Genomic DNA, 13,391 nt, shown 5'->3' on the forward strand with positions numbered 1-13,391 from the left:
GCCCACTCTCCCTCCTGAACTGCGATGTGAAAATACTCGCTAAAATTCTGGCCACCCGCTTGTCGCTGCTGATGACCAGGATCGTGTTGCCCGATCAGTCGGGCTTCGTGGCTGGCCGGTCCACCTCTCACAACCTCCGCACTATATTCTCTCTGCTTCGTACAGTGCTGATATGCCTGTTGCAGCTGTCTTCCTCGACGCATCTAAGGCTTTCGACTCGGTCGAGTGGCCCTACCTGTTCTCGGTGTTGGCTAGCATGGGGTTCCCTAAACTGTTTATATCCTGGGTTCGCCTCCTCTATACCAACCCCACGGCGAGGGTGTTAATTAACGGTCGCCTGTCACAGCCCATTGCAATCACCAGGGGCACACGCCAAGGTTGCCCACTCTCTCCCCTCCTTTTCGCCATAGCAGTTGAACCTCTTGCCTGTCGCTTGCGACAACTACACCGAGATGGGGCGGTACAGTGCTTACAACGTCAAATTGATGTGTCTCTATACGGGGATGACATCACGTTGTACGTTAAACACCCCGAGATACACCTTAATCCCCTACTCGGGGAGTTTGTTGCTTTTGGCGGGATGTCAGGTGTACATATCAATTGGTCCAAGTCGCAGTTTTTCCCCCTAACTGATGCGGTAACTGACTTTCCTCTCGATTATCCCCTGGAGTGGTGTCGGACTGAGCTCCGGTATCTTGGGATCCGCATCTCCCGAGACAAGGACGAGACATTACGGTCCAATTATGGGGTGGCAATAACCAGGCTGACTGCTACTGTGGATCGCTGGATCACCCTGCCGCTCTCCATGGCTGGGCGGGCATCCCTCATTAAAATGGTTGTCCTCCCCCGATTTCTTTATTTCTTCCTCAACATTCATTATTTCCCCGGCGCTTACTTCTTCAAAACCCTGAAGACGGAGTTGCGCAGGTTGTTCTGGGGTGGCAAGAGTCCCCGGCTCAAATGGTCCACGCTCACTCTCCCCTATGATAGGGGTGGCTTTGATGTCCCCAATTTCGAGGCATATTATCAGTGCGCGCAGGCACATTTGCCTATCACTGGATGGCTCCTACGCCTTTCATGCCGCACATCGCGGTGGAGGACTGGATAGTGCATCCTATCCCACTTAATGGGCTGATGCACTGCCCTGAAACGTCCATACCTACGCCGAATACCTCGGTCTTTTGCACCTTAGACGCGTGGTGCCGTATAACCAAGAGCTTGTCATGTCCCCTGCTTTACTCACCCAAACTGCCGCTCACCTATCATCCTAATCTTACCCTACTGTTGGAGCAAGGTTTCCGCAACCTTTGTGCGAGGATTCGCATTGCCTGCTGGGGCGACTTGTTTTCTAACGGTCATTTTAAGTCGGCGGAACTCTTTTTTGCGACGCATAGCCACACCCCACGTGAGCTCTTTTATTATATACGCCTGCGGGCAGGGATGAGGGACATCCTGCCCGACTTTCCCGATGAACCTGAGGTTCTAGCTCCACTTCATTTCATGCTCTGCTCGCAGGATGGGGCTCATCTGGTCTCCGGCCTTTACCGTCAGCTCAGGGGCACAGCTCCGATGCCGGATTCTAATGCTCGAACGCACTGGACTACTGCTGTGCGCTCACCTCCCGCATCTCTGCCAGTAGCAGACTGAAAATTATACATTAAAAGTTCCTGCAGAGGGTGTATTACACGCCGGCGAGGAAGCGCAGATTCGGCCTTGCGATGGATGATCGTTGCGAGCGATGTCCCGCTGAACATGCGGATTTTCTGCATTTGGCATGGTGATGCCCCCAAGTCGAGTGCTTCTGGCGACAGGTAACAGGGATCCACTAGTGACACTCCTTGGGTACACTTTGCAGGTCCCTAGATCTTGCCGAAAATTTGTTGATATTGCACTACTCTTGGCCAGAAGGCGTGTGGCATGCCGCTGGGGTCGTGGCAGAGCACCCAAATTCAAGGAATGGCTGGCAGACCTGACCTACTGTCAGGATCAACATAATACATTCGCTGAGCTACTGCCCATCTCGAGTAGGCCTAGCGACATCTGGGGCCCACTGGTGTGCTAATTGCTTACACGCTCAGATGACGCAGATCCGCCTGAAGACCCCCTTGCTACTGTTTAACATCCTGGTCTGAGCTTCGGACCTGACCATTGATCCCATTCATGTGTTCGTTGTTCCTACTGGATGGTCCACGCCGGGGCCTCCTCCCCTCACAACATACCGACTAGACCTACTTCCCGGGCCTCGCGCGGCCCCCACCGTTGTGGATCTCTCCCCTTCCGCTTGCCTGTCGCCCCCCCCCCCCTTGGCCACTCTGGGGTTCCATACGCCATGTTCTATACACACCGTTATTCCTTCTACTACTTAACATTTCATAATACCACACACATTGCTCCTTCTAGAACTGATGGATAGTCGTTAGGCTTGATGTGACGTGACTGTGGTACCATGCCCACCGATGCCTGCCTGGGTTGCCACACCAACGCATTACTATTTTTTCTTTGACCTGAAGTGAATTGCCTCTTAGTTTCTCTACAGTTGGGGGTTTCTGTTTACTGTTACGGGTATGACCAACTTTCTCAAAGGAACAAAAGCAACCAAATAACCTGTTCTGCTGCTGTTTATCCTTCATTGCCCTACTACACCGGCAGTGTCCTTCATCCTCAAGCTTGGATATGCTATGCCGCCGGGCCTCAGGGATGCCGGCCACGAGGCTGTGTTATGATTACCTTTTTATGCTGCCGGCCTCCGGGTTGTAGGCGTGAAAAGCTGTGTCTTGTGATTCTTACTATACAATAAAGCAGTGTTTGAACCCAAAAAAAAACAAAAAAACATTAGCTGAAGACAATTTACCTTTTAGAGGAATCTAAATATACGTCATGTACATCGATTTGAATCAATTGATCAATTTCTCTGTCTAATATGTGCTGGGCATTCATTTGTGAAACATTACGTTTAGCAGGAGTACAAGCAGTATTACAGATGGAGCAAAGCATTGGATCACATTGTATACATAGGCAGCATGTCAGCAGAATCTTCTTGCAGTGAATAGAATGCACCCAGTTCCTCCTGTTCGTCACTCGAAGCGCAGTTCTCGTTGCGAGGAGTACTTGCTCTGGGACACGCCACCTAGGCTCCAAGCTGCTCGACCTCTGGAAGGATCGGACCATGACATGGTCGCCGGGCCGTAGACCGTGGCCTTCACCCTCAGACCTGTCAGGAAGAGCTTCTCGAACCTGGTGAGGAATGGCAATCAAACTGTCAGTCAACTGTAATAGGTAGTCACTCATCAAGACACATGGTACATCATGTATAGGGCGTGGCTTAGGAATTCCACAAATATTCATATGCCTTCCAAATACCACCTCATATGGTGTAAGACCAGATTGTGAATATGGCACTGATCTAATGGACAACAATGCCAAGGGTAGTGCATCAGGCCATTTCAAGGATGTAGAAGCCTGAATTGTTGCTAGCTTAAGCTTGAGGGTAGCATTGTATCTCTCCATTAGCCCTGCTGATTGTGGATGGAAGGCAGCATGAAACTTCTGCTTAATCCCTAATCCTTTCAGGACATACTCAACAACTTGCCCAATAAAATGGGGTCCATTATCACTCCATAAAAGTTTGCAAACACCAAATCTGGGGAAGAATTCTTTTAGAAGCCCCTATACTGTAATAAGTGCTGTATTATCTTTCGTAGGGTACGCTTCTATCCACTTACTGAAGGCACATACCACTACTAGGACATATTTCAGATTATTACAGCGTTCAAACTGGATGTAATCCATTTGCAAAACTTCAAAAGGTGCAGTTGGTGTAGCAAATCCTCCTGTAGGAGTTTGTGTCCCTTTTCCAGGATTGTACTGAAGATAAATCAAGCAAGACTGCACTATCTTTTTAGCTGTACCAGCAATTTCTGAATGTTCCCAAACATGCGTAAGCAATTTCGTTATCAAGGAGGCTCCAACATGTGCCGGCCCATGTGCCATATGAATTATAGGTTGTAAATAGGCTGTGGGCAGCTTTCACCTATTCATGTCTTTATTTCGCCAACAGTCCTCATCATCCAATGTTCCCTCTTTAGACCATTGATCAAGTTCTTCAGCAGAAGCAGATCTCTGCATGTATAGCACTTCCTGCCTAACATCATGCCAACGTTCAGCCTGTGACTTTCAATATGTACATGGATGTGGTGCTTCGCTGCATTGCAGTTTCACGGGCTGTGTGATCTGCGAAGGCATTGCCTTGTCCTATTTTATCGGTCACTTTCTTGTGTGCGCTACATTTAACAATAGCTATTTTCTTCAGGTATGTCAAGGCAGTCAGAAGATTATGTACCAATTCTCCACCATGCATTATTTGCATCCCATGGGATAGCCTCTTTCCTTCTAGAGTAACCCAAAATCATGAGACACTCCGAAAGCATAGCGGCTGCCAGTATAAATGTTCACAGACAAGTCAGTACTAAGTTCACATGCTCGTGTCAAAGAAATTAGCTCTGTTGCCTGAGCTGACTACTGTGGAATACGAGCTGTCTAAACTACCGTCTGAAGTGTTGTAATTGTGTATGCAGCTGATGTTGTGCCATCTGGTAATTTCAAACAGGACCCATCAACCCACAGTTCCCCATCAACATTTGAGAGGGGCGTATCTTGCAAATCGACACAACCCTTTGTCTGTTCCTCAGTAAGGAATATACAATCATGAGGCTCTTGTGACTGGGACTGAGTCCCTGGATATGGCAACAAAGAAGCTGGATTCAGGGTTGAACATCTTTTCAAGGTGATATGAGGGGCCAAAAGTGTAAATTCGTATCCTGTCAACCCAGCACTAGTTAAATGCTGTGTTTTAGTTTGGTTCAAAAGGGCATCAACTGCATGGGGCACTAACACCAACAGTCTATGTGACAAAACTATCCCTTCACTCTGACGTATAGAGACAGCTGCCGCTGTGACAGAATGGAAACACCCAGGCAATGCATGAGCAACTGGATCGAGAACAGCTGAAAAATATGCACAAGGACGTTGCTTGTCACCGTGCGTCTGTACTAAAACTGAAAGTGCACACCCATCTCTCTTGTGTGCATAGAGTGTAAAAGTCTTAGTGTAACCTGGAGTGCCTAATACTGGTGCAGAACAAAGGGCTTGACGCAACTGATGGAAAGCAGTCTGACATTTATTCGTCCATGGAAGGGGCATTGGAGTGTCTTTAGTCAGAAGAGCCAACAAAGGTTTAACAATGTGAGAAGCCTAAAATCCATTGCCTACAAAAATAAGTAAGACCAATGAATGCACATCTTTCTGAGTACGGGGCACTGGTGTGTCTAAGATAGCTTGAATGTGATCTGGTGTAAGTGCACATCCCTCCTTAGACAGGAGGTGACCTAAATAGGTAACCTTCCGTCTACAATATTGCAATTTCTTCCGTGAAACCTTATGATGGTGTGATGCAAGAAATAAAAGCAATAACATTGTTCCGTTTTCACACTGCTCAGGTGTATCAGCTGCCAACAAGATGTCATCGACATATTGTATGAGAGCCACCCCAGTGGGCACAGGGAAAGAATCAAGTTGTTTTTTCAATGCATGGCTGTAGATACTAGGATTCTCTGTATACCCTTGGGGAACTCTACAGAATCTAAACAATTGGTTATTTAAAGTGAAGCCAAACAAATATCGGCTATCAGGGTGAATAGGGATTGAGAAGAAAGCAGTCTTCAAATCAATCACAGTAAATGTAGTAGCAGTCGGAGGAACCAAGGTAAGAAGTGTCGTGATGTCAGAGACTACGGGGTATTGTGGCACTACAATCTTGTTAACTTCTCGTAAATCAATGATAAACCTGTAGATTTTAGTATCAGTGTCTTTCTTCAGAATAGGGCTATTGCAAATATTGTAAGGGACTTCTTCCACAATCCCCACTTCAATCAGATCAAGAACAATGCGTACAAGTACCTCTTCACCTTATCGAGAAATTTTGTATTGAGACAATCATGGCAATGAAGCTCCCTCCTTTACAGGAATATGCACTGGTGGAATAACCATTTGCCTCACATCAGTGTCTGAAGTAGCCCACAAAGTACTAGGGAGTGAAGCCAATGCAACATCCTTTCTAATCAGACAGGACTTCTCAGTCACCGGATAGTTATCATTCAAAATAACACACACACCTTCAAGGGAACAGCGTATTGTAGCCCTAAAATACTTGAGCATATCAAGACCCACAATATTGTACGGTGTGTTAGGGGAAAGAAAAAATGGACATGGAGCAGTAAATTTATCAACATGGAATGCAAGTGGTTGTGACAGTGGGCTAAGGGAAGGTGTCCCATCGAAACCTACCGATGTAATGGTTAAGCCAGACAGGGGAGCCCTTGGAACCAATTCTTTAGACAAGGCGCTACTAGTTGCTCCTGTATCAACCAGAAACCGATCAGTAGAACCCAAAACATGTGCTTGAACATAGGTACCCTTCTGATCTACTGGGACATAAACTGATTCCTTACCCCATCCTTTGCATAAGCAGAGTCCTTCAAATCCGAATTCAAATAATCAGATATTTGCTATTGATTACGCCTATCAAATGTATTAGAAGAATTCGAAGTATGCCCAACAGTCTCAAATCTAGTACGATCATCCATACCTCCCCTATGTCCTGGATTCCCCGGGAGGCTTCTCATTTGTCTCTGACCACGCTGATACTGCTGAGTACGCAAACGAGGACATTTAAAAGCCCAATGTCCAGTTTCCCTGCCGTAAGCGGACTGATCAGAAGACAAAGTAGCTCGGGAAAAAGAAGATGTACCTGGGCAATACATTGCACGTCCGCCTCGACCACTATTTCCATAAGATGGGCCATAAACCTGAGCAATCATAACCTTTGTTTTCAGCTCCTTATTCTTTGTATCCTCATTGCCCTTAGCTTCTAATTCCTGACGTTCATAATACTGGGCCATAGTCAAAAGAGAGACTGGGGGGGGCGTGGCTAGCAGCCTAAGATGGTGGCAGCTTAGAGGGCGAGCTCCGCGGTTGAAGCGGCCTCCAGACATATCCGACCAGTAATCCGTCACGGAATTTCGCCCTGCGGGCAGGGACTGAAGCCCGGGGCCGGGCGGCATGCCCGACAGCAACCAGATCGAAAATCCGACTGCGGGAAGTGAAGTTACCCGTATCGCCCGCTCTGGCCTTAGAAAGAAATTGGAGCCAGGGACCCGCCTGGCGTGAAAGAGCCGACAGGAAGTGCTACGGACTGGGCGTGGAGGAGCCGGAAGCGGTCGTTCGCAACGAAGCACCAGGGACGAGAGAGACTCGCGACCCAGCACGACCGCCGGCGCCTCTGTGGCCTGCGAGTGAGAGACTGGCCGACACCGACTGCTGCCCGGTGAGTGCGAGGAACGCTCCAGGCCTCTGCACGGAGGCGGCCGGACCCGTGTCGGGCCCGGGACCGCCGTCTTGACTTCCGGTCACCGGAGGAACCGGGGCTCGACTTTGCGGAGGTGCTGAGTCTGCCACACCGAGATCTGCTACAGCCGTCGCTCGGACTGCGGAGGGCCTGGCGCGAGGGGCGCCAGCTTCTCGAGGAGAGACACGGGGGCGGCCATTAACGCGCCGGAGCGCGACCACACCGTGAAGACAGCCGCACAGCCTGCATATCGGCTCCGATCAGCCTGGGCACCCACACCCCATCCTCGGTGTTCGAGGTTCTCAACTTGACTGCTGGGGCGCGACGCAGCTGGACCCCCGACGCTACAGGGGAGGATCCTGATCCGTTGTGGGCACCGAGGTGTCCCCTCTGCTCTGCGGGTCGGTGGGCGCTCCCCTGGGTACGGCTGCAACATAGCCGGCTGGGGCCTGGTGGCATCAGGGACTACAACAAACATACGGGGGCCACAAGTGGGTCAGTTCAGGCGCTCCCCCAAGACATCGGACTCACGCGCCACCCTGACCACGGGATATTTCCACTCCTTCCGTGACACGGGACTACGGGCCCGGCGGACCACGCGGCGACTCAGCCTCACCCGCTGGTCTCACCGGCGGACCAGGAGACGAGGACGACGACAATAGTTCCTTCAGCCCAACCGCCTCCGGAGACTGCTGAGGCAGCGGCGGGCCTCTGTCGGGGCTCCTTCTGGAGGGAATTAGCTCCCTGAAAACCCTGCTCACTGCGACCACTTTAGTGCGATTACAACTGCCATGGCGGGCAAAGGACCGAAGGGTGGCAATGCGCAGGCACGACTCGAGAGGTACGCATATGACAAAACGTCCGCTTCCCCACCAGACGCTAAAGCGCAGGCAAGCAAGACGACCGACCCAGCGGGAGGTAAAAAAGCAACCCTTGAGGACGTTATGCGTGCCCTGACGCAAGTACAGGCTACGGTGGGATCGATCTCGCGAGAAATAACACTGATAAGAGCCGACTTCCACAAGATGTCGGAAAAAGTTTCCTCGATGGAGGTGGTGACCAAATCTTTGGTGGAGGATGTCTCGGAGCTCCAGATTAGTGTTGAACGAATCTCAAACGAAAACAAAGACCTACGTGCAAAGCTGGACGAGCAGGAGGGGCGCTCGAGGCGGAACAACATCCGCATTATAGGGGTTCCGGAGTCGGAGGACACGAGAGCGATGGACCTCTATGTGGAAAAACTGATCGAAACAGAACTCAAACCCAAGGGTCTATCCGCCTTTTTCTCAGTGGAAAGAGCGCATTGAGTCCCGGGGGGACGTCCGAAGCAAGGCGTAGCACCGCGGCCGATCATTGCACGACTTTTCAATTTTAGAGACAGAGATGCGATCTTGCAAGCGGCAAGGAATTCACCCCCAGTCAGGATTCAAAATTCCACCTTGGCGTTCTTTCCGGACTACACGGCAGAGGTCGCACGTAGGAGGAGAACATTCTTTGAAGTCAAGAAAGAACTGAGGGCGAGAGAACTTCCCTATGCCATGCTCTTCCCAGCCAAGTTGAGAGTAGTGGCTGACAACAAAACGTGGTTCTTCGACACTCCAGAGGCTGCACACGACTGGCTAGAGGGGTGGAGACAAACGGGTCTGCCTCGCCGCTCCACAAGACCAAACAAATACCGTACTAATGGATCCCGTTCAGGCTCCCAAGTATCCGGAGGAGACGTAGATCCACACTCCCCGCTGAGCGAGGCCCACAAAACTGAGAACAACGACGAACAATGACTTCCCGGGCTTACTAGACTAGAATAAGTGTAACGTTGGCCGGGCGGGCCGTCAAGGACACCGGGCGGAGGTCCTCCGTGGACATGGAGGGAGGCCGCCGACTCCGGAGAGTCCCTCACCCCAACGAGCAAGTACTGTGTTTGGGGTTTGGATCAGGCACTCTGCTAAGTTGGGGGGGCGGGCAGTTCTGGGTCCGTCTAGCAGGGGGGCAGGGAGGGGGGGAGTTGGGAAGGGGGGGTGTTTGGTTGTTTTGAATTGTTTTACAGGTGTAGGTTGGAACCACGAGGCACACACACTAAGTATGGCGAGCTCATGTCGAGGTATTAGATCGCACTTTCTATGGTACATAGATTTTCTCAACCACAGAAGCAATGGCACACGATCTACGGAATGACATAGGGAGGGGGGAACTTGGGACAGGGCGAATGGTACCTCTGCAACTTATGTCCTGGAACGTGAGAGGTCTGGGGGACAAGGTCAAACGAGGTTTGGTGCTACACAGTATAAAGAGGTTCAACCCGGCCCTGGTCCTACTGCAGGAGACACACCTCACAGGCACAGCCACACACGCCTTAGACAGGAAAGGCTACCGTATGATCGCCCATTCGGAATTCACGAGGGGGTCCCGTGGGACAGGTATACTAATGCACCGATCCTCCAGATTCATACTCCAATCCACGAAGGTAGACACGCAGGGGCGCTTCACAGCAGCACTCGGGCAATGGGAAGGGAGACAGCTAAATATAGTCTCGGTGTACGTTCCGCCGGCGCTGCACACGATAGTTCTCCCGGAACTGGGGAAATTTCTGTTGGAACTCCCAGAAGGGGACCTCATTGTAGGGGGGGATTTTAATGCAGTGGCGCACAATACATTAGATAGGTTCCCGACACGAACACGGGCTCCAGGGCCCTCCCGGCTAAATGACTTCCTAGAAGCGCAAGGCCTGGTAGACCTTTGGAGGCGCCTGCACCCGACTGACCATCACTACACTTACCATTCAGCGGTCCATGACAGTCTGTCACGGATCGACTATTTCCTTGCACCGGGGCACGGGCTGCTCACTGTCGATGACGTACAAGTTAGACCGAGGGGTGTCTCGGACCATTCCCCGTTGACGCTGACCCTTTCCAACCCGGAACGGTCCCGAGAGCGCATATACCCGATATTCCCGGGCTACCTTAGGGTCCCGCAGGTGGCCAAAGCTCTTAAATCAGCGACAAGGTGTTACCTCACGGAGAATAATGGCTCGGTCTCATCCCCATCGATCCTATGGGAAGCTTATAAAACGGTTCTCCGAGGCCAAGCCATTTCCACTATAACGAGTTATAAGCGCTCCCAGAAAGTGGAACTACTAGACCTAGAGGACAGACTCGCCAAGGCAAATGAAGTTCATGTGATGGACCCAACCGGAGACACGCTCCACGCACTACGGCTGTGTCAGCAACGTCATACTGATCTTCTACGCCATAGAGTGGTCGAAAACATAACGGCCACTACGAATAGGATATACGATGTAGGGGATAAGGCAGGTAAGCTCCTAGCCTGGCTAGAGAAAAAACGGGAGGGGCAGAGGACTATCCTACAACTGAAAGACTCTGAAGGGGCAATGCACACCCGCCCCGCCCAGATAGTCGAACTCCTGGCTGATCACTTCCAGGCGGTGTATACCTCTGACATAGAGGTTACACAGGAAATGGCGGAGACGGCGCTCGTGGGAGTGCCCACCCGCACCCTATTGCAGGACAATGTTGAAGACCTAGAATCAGACTTGACGGCTGAGGAGATACAATCGGCTATCGCGGCACTACATCCAGGAAAAGCCATGGGCCCCAACGGAATCCCGATTGAATGGTACAAAACCATGTCGGAAACGCTCACAACACCGCTACTCAACATGTACATGGACAGCTTAGAACGAGGACACCTGCCACCTGATCAGTGTATGGCTACCATTGTGGCGATCCCGAAACCTGGCAAGCCCCCTGAAGACTGCGGCTCCTATCGGCCGATTTCCCTCCTCAATGCCGAAAGCAAAATCCTGGCGAAATTATTAGCCAACAGGCTGTTGCCTCACCTTAGTTACCTCATTCATCCGGACCAATCGGGATTTAATCCGCACAGAAGTACGGCACTGAATCTCAGGCGCCTGCATGGGGTTATGGCGAGAGCTCCGTTGTTGACAACCGATGCAGCAATCCTCTCACTGGACGCCAAAATGGCGTTCGACTTGGTAGAGTGGCGGTACCTCTTTGCGGTCCTACACCAGATGGGCTTCGGCCCGAAATTCATAGCGTGGATCAAGCTACTGTATAAGAATCCTATGGCGCGAGTGACTGCAAACGGACACATCTCGAGAGCCATTTCATTAGCAAGGGGCACGAGACAAGGCTGCCCGCTCTCACCGCTACTGTTTGCCCTGGTATTGGAGCCATTGGCGACTATCATTAGGACCACGCCACTGCTGCGGGGCATTAACTGGGGTGATGGCTGGGAGGACAGAGTGTCCTTGTATGCCGATGATATGCTAATATACCTGGCGAACCCGGCAGAAGGGATTCCAATATTACTGGCATTGTGTGAGCGGCAGGGAATTGCCTCAGGTTACAAGATTAACTGGATGAAATCGGTGCTCTACATGCTGCGTGGGACCCCGCCACATCTGGAGGTGGATTGCCCCTTGATGGTAGAGGCCGTTTCCTTTAGATACTTAGGGATTCAGATCACACGAGATCATGTGACCTTTCAGGAAATGAATCTGAGACCGCTGCTCGACAGATTGAAAGCGGACGTGCGCCACTGGAAGACACTCCCGCTGACGTTAATGGGCAGAGCGGCGCTCTTCAAAATGATGGCGTTGCCCCGGTTCCTCTATGTTTTGGAAAACACACCGGCACTGGTTCCGCCTTCCTTTTTCAAACAGATAACAGGGCAACTGTCAGGACTGTTGTGGGGAGATGGTCCGGCGAGGGTAGCACAAGTGAAACTGATTAGGGATTGGTACAGTGGGGGGATTGCACTCCCAAACCTGGAATTGTACTATTGGGCGGCGCACCTCAAGGTGATTAACCAGTGGTTGCATGCACCGCAGGAGGACCCGGCGTACTTAGCGGACAGACGGCAGCTTGGCACTAATACACTTCTGGCCCCGCTTTATAACAAAGGCCTAACGGCAAAATTGATCGGCCCGACTAAGCACACTGTAACATTGTGGCACAGAGCCCAATCCCGTCTGAAGTGGGGGGGGGGGGTGATTACACAGCTCACACCCTTGTGGGATTCTAGGTCGCTGGGAAACCTGAGACGTAGTAAAGGATTTGACCACTGGGACACTATAGGGATTTCCACGGTGGGTGATCTGTGGACGAGAGATGGGGTGGTTCCGTTTGACACTCTGAGAGAACAGTATGAGCTGAACACCACTGAGACATATCGATACATACAGATTAGACATGCATTAATGGGTGCACTGACACCTGGTACTAAGGTCCCGGAATCGGCCCCTTTAGAGGACCGACTACTCACTGATTACATGGAAGCTAGCGCTACGTCCCTCACATATCGCAAATTGGTGAATAACTTGCCTGACCCATTACAGAAATTGAAAGAGAAATGGGAGGATGATGTTGGTGACCTGGATGAGGCAGAATGGAATGCCGCAATGGCATCGCCTAGAGAAGCGGGAATTTCAGCAAGATTCCGATTGGTACAGTTCAAGATACTACACCGAGTGTACTACACACGCACCACCCTACACAAATTCCAAAGGGCAAATCACCCGTATTGTTTGCGAAATTGTGGGGAGGAGGGAACGCTGTTCCATACCCTTTGGTCCTGTCCGAACATAATAGACTACTGGAAGCGAGTGGCACGCACGATCGCCCAGACGCTACAGCTCCCGTTCACTCCTGACCCTAGAATTTGTCTGTTAAATGTGTGGGGCCCGACCAACCTGACACCACATGGGCGAAAATGGGTGGTTATAGGGATGATGTTAGCGAAGCGAGATATAGCACAAAGGTGGGGGGCGTCAGAGACACCGACTTTGACACAGTGGTGCAGAAATATGGATATGCTCATGATGGTGGAGCGGGCGGTATATCAGCAGAGGGCCAATCCGCGTAAATGGAACAGAATATGGCTGCCATGGAACGTATACAGGGGGGAGCCTTGTGAACCACTACCGGAAGAAGAAGATGTAGATAGTTCA

This window comes from Lissotriton helveticus, chromosome 1_1 (genome assembly GCF_964261635.1).
Source record: "Lissotriton helveticus chromosome 1_1, aLisHel1.1, whole genome shotgun sequence".
In the NCBI taxonomy this organism is placed as follows: Eukaryota; Metazoa; Chordata; class Amphibia; order Caudata; family Salamandridae; genus Lissotriton; species Lissotriton helveticus.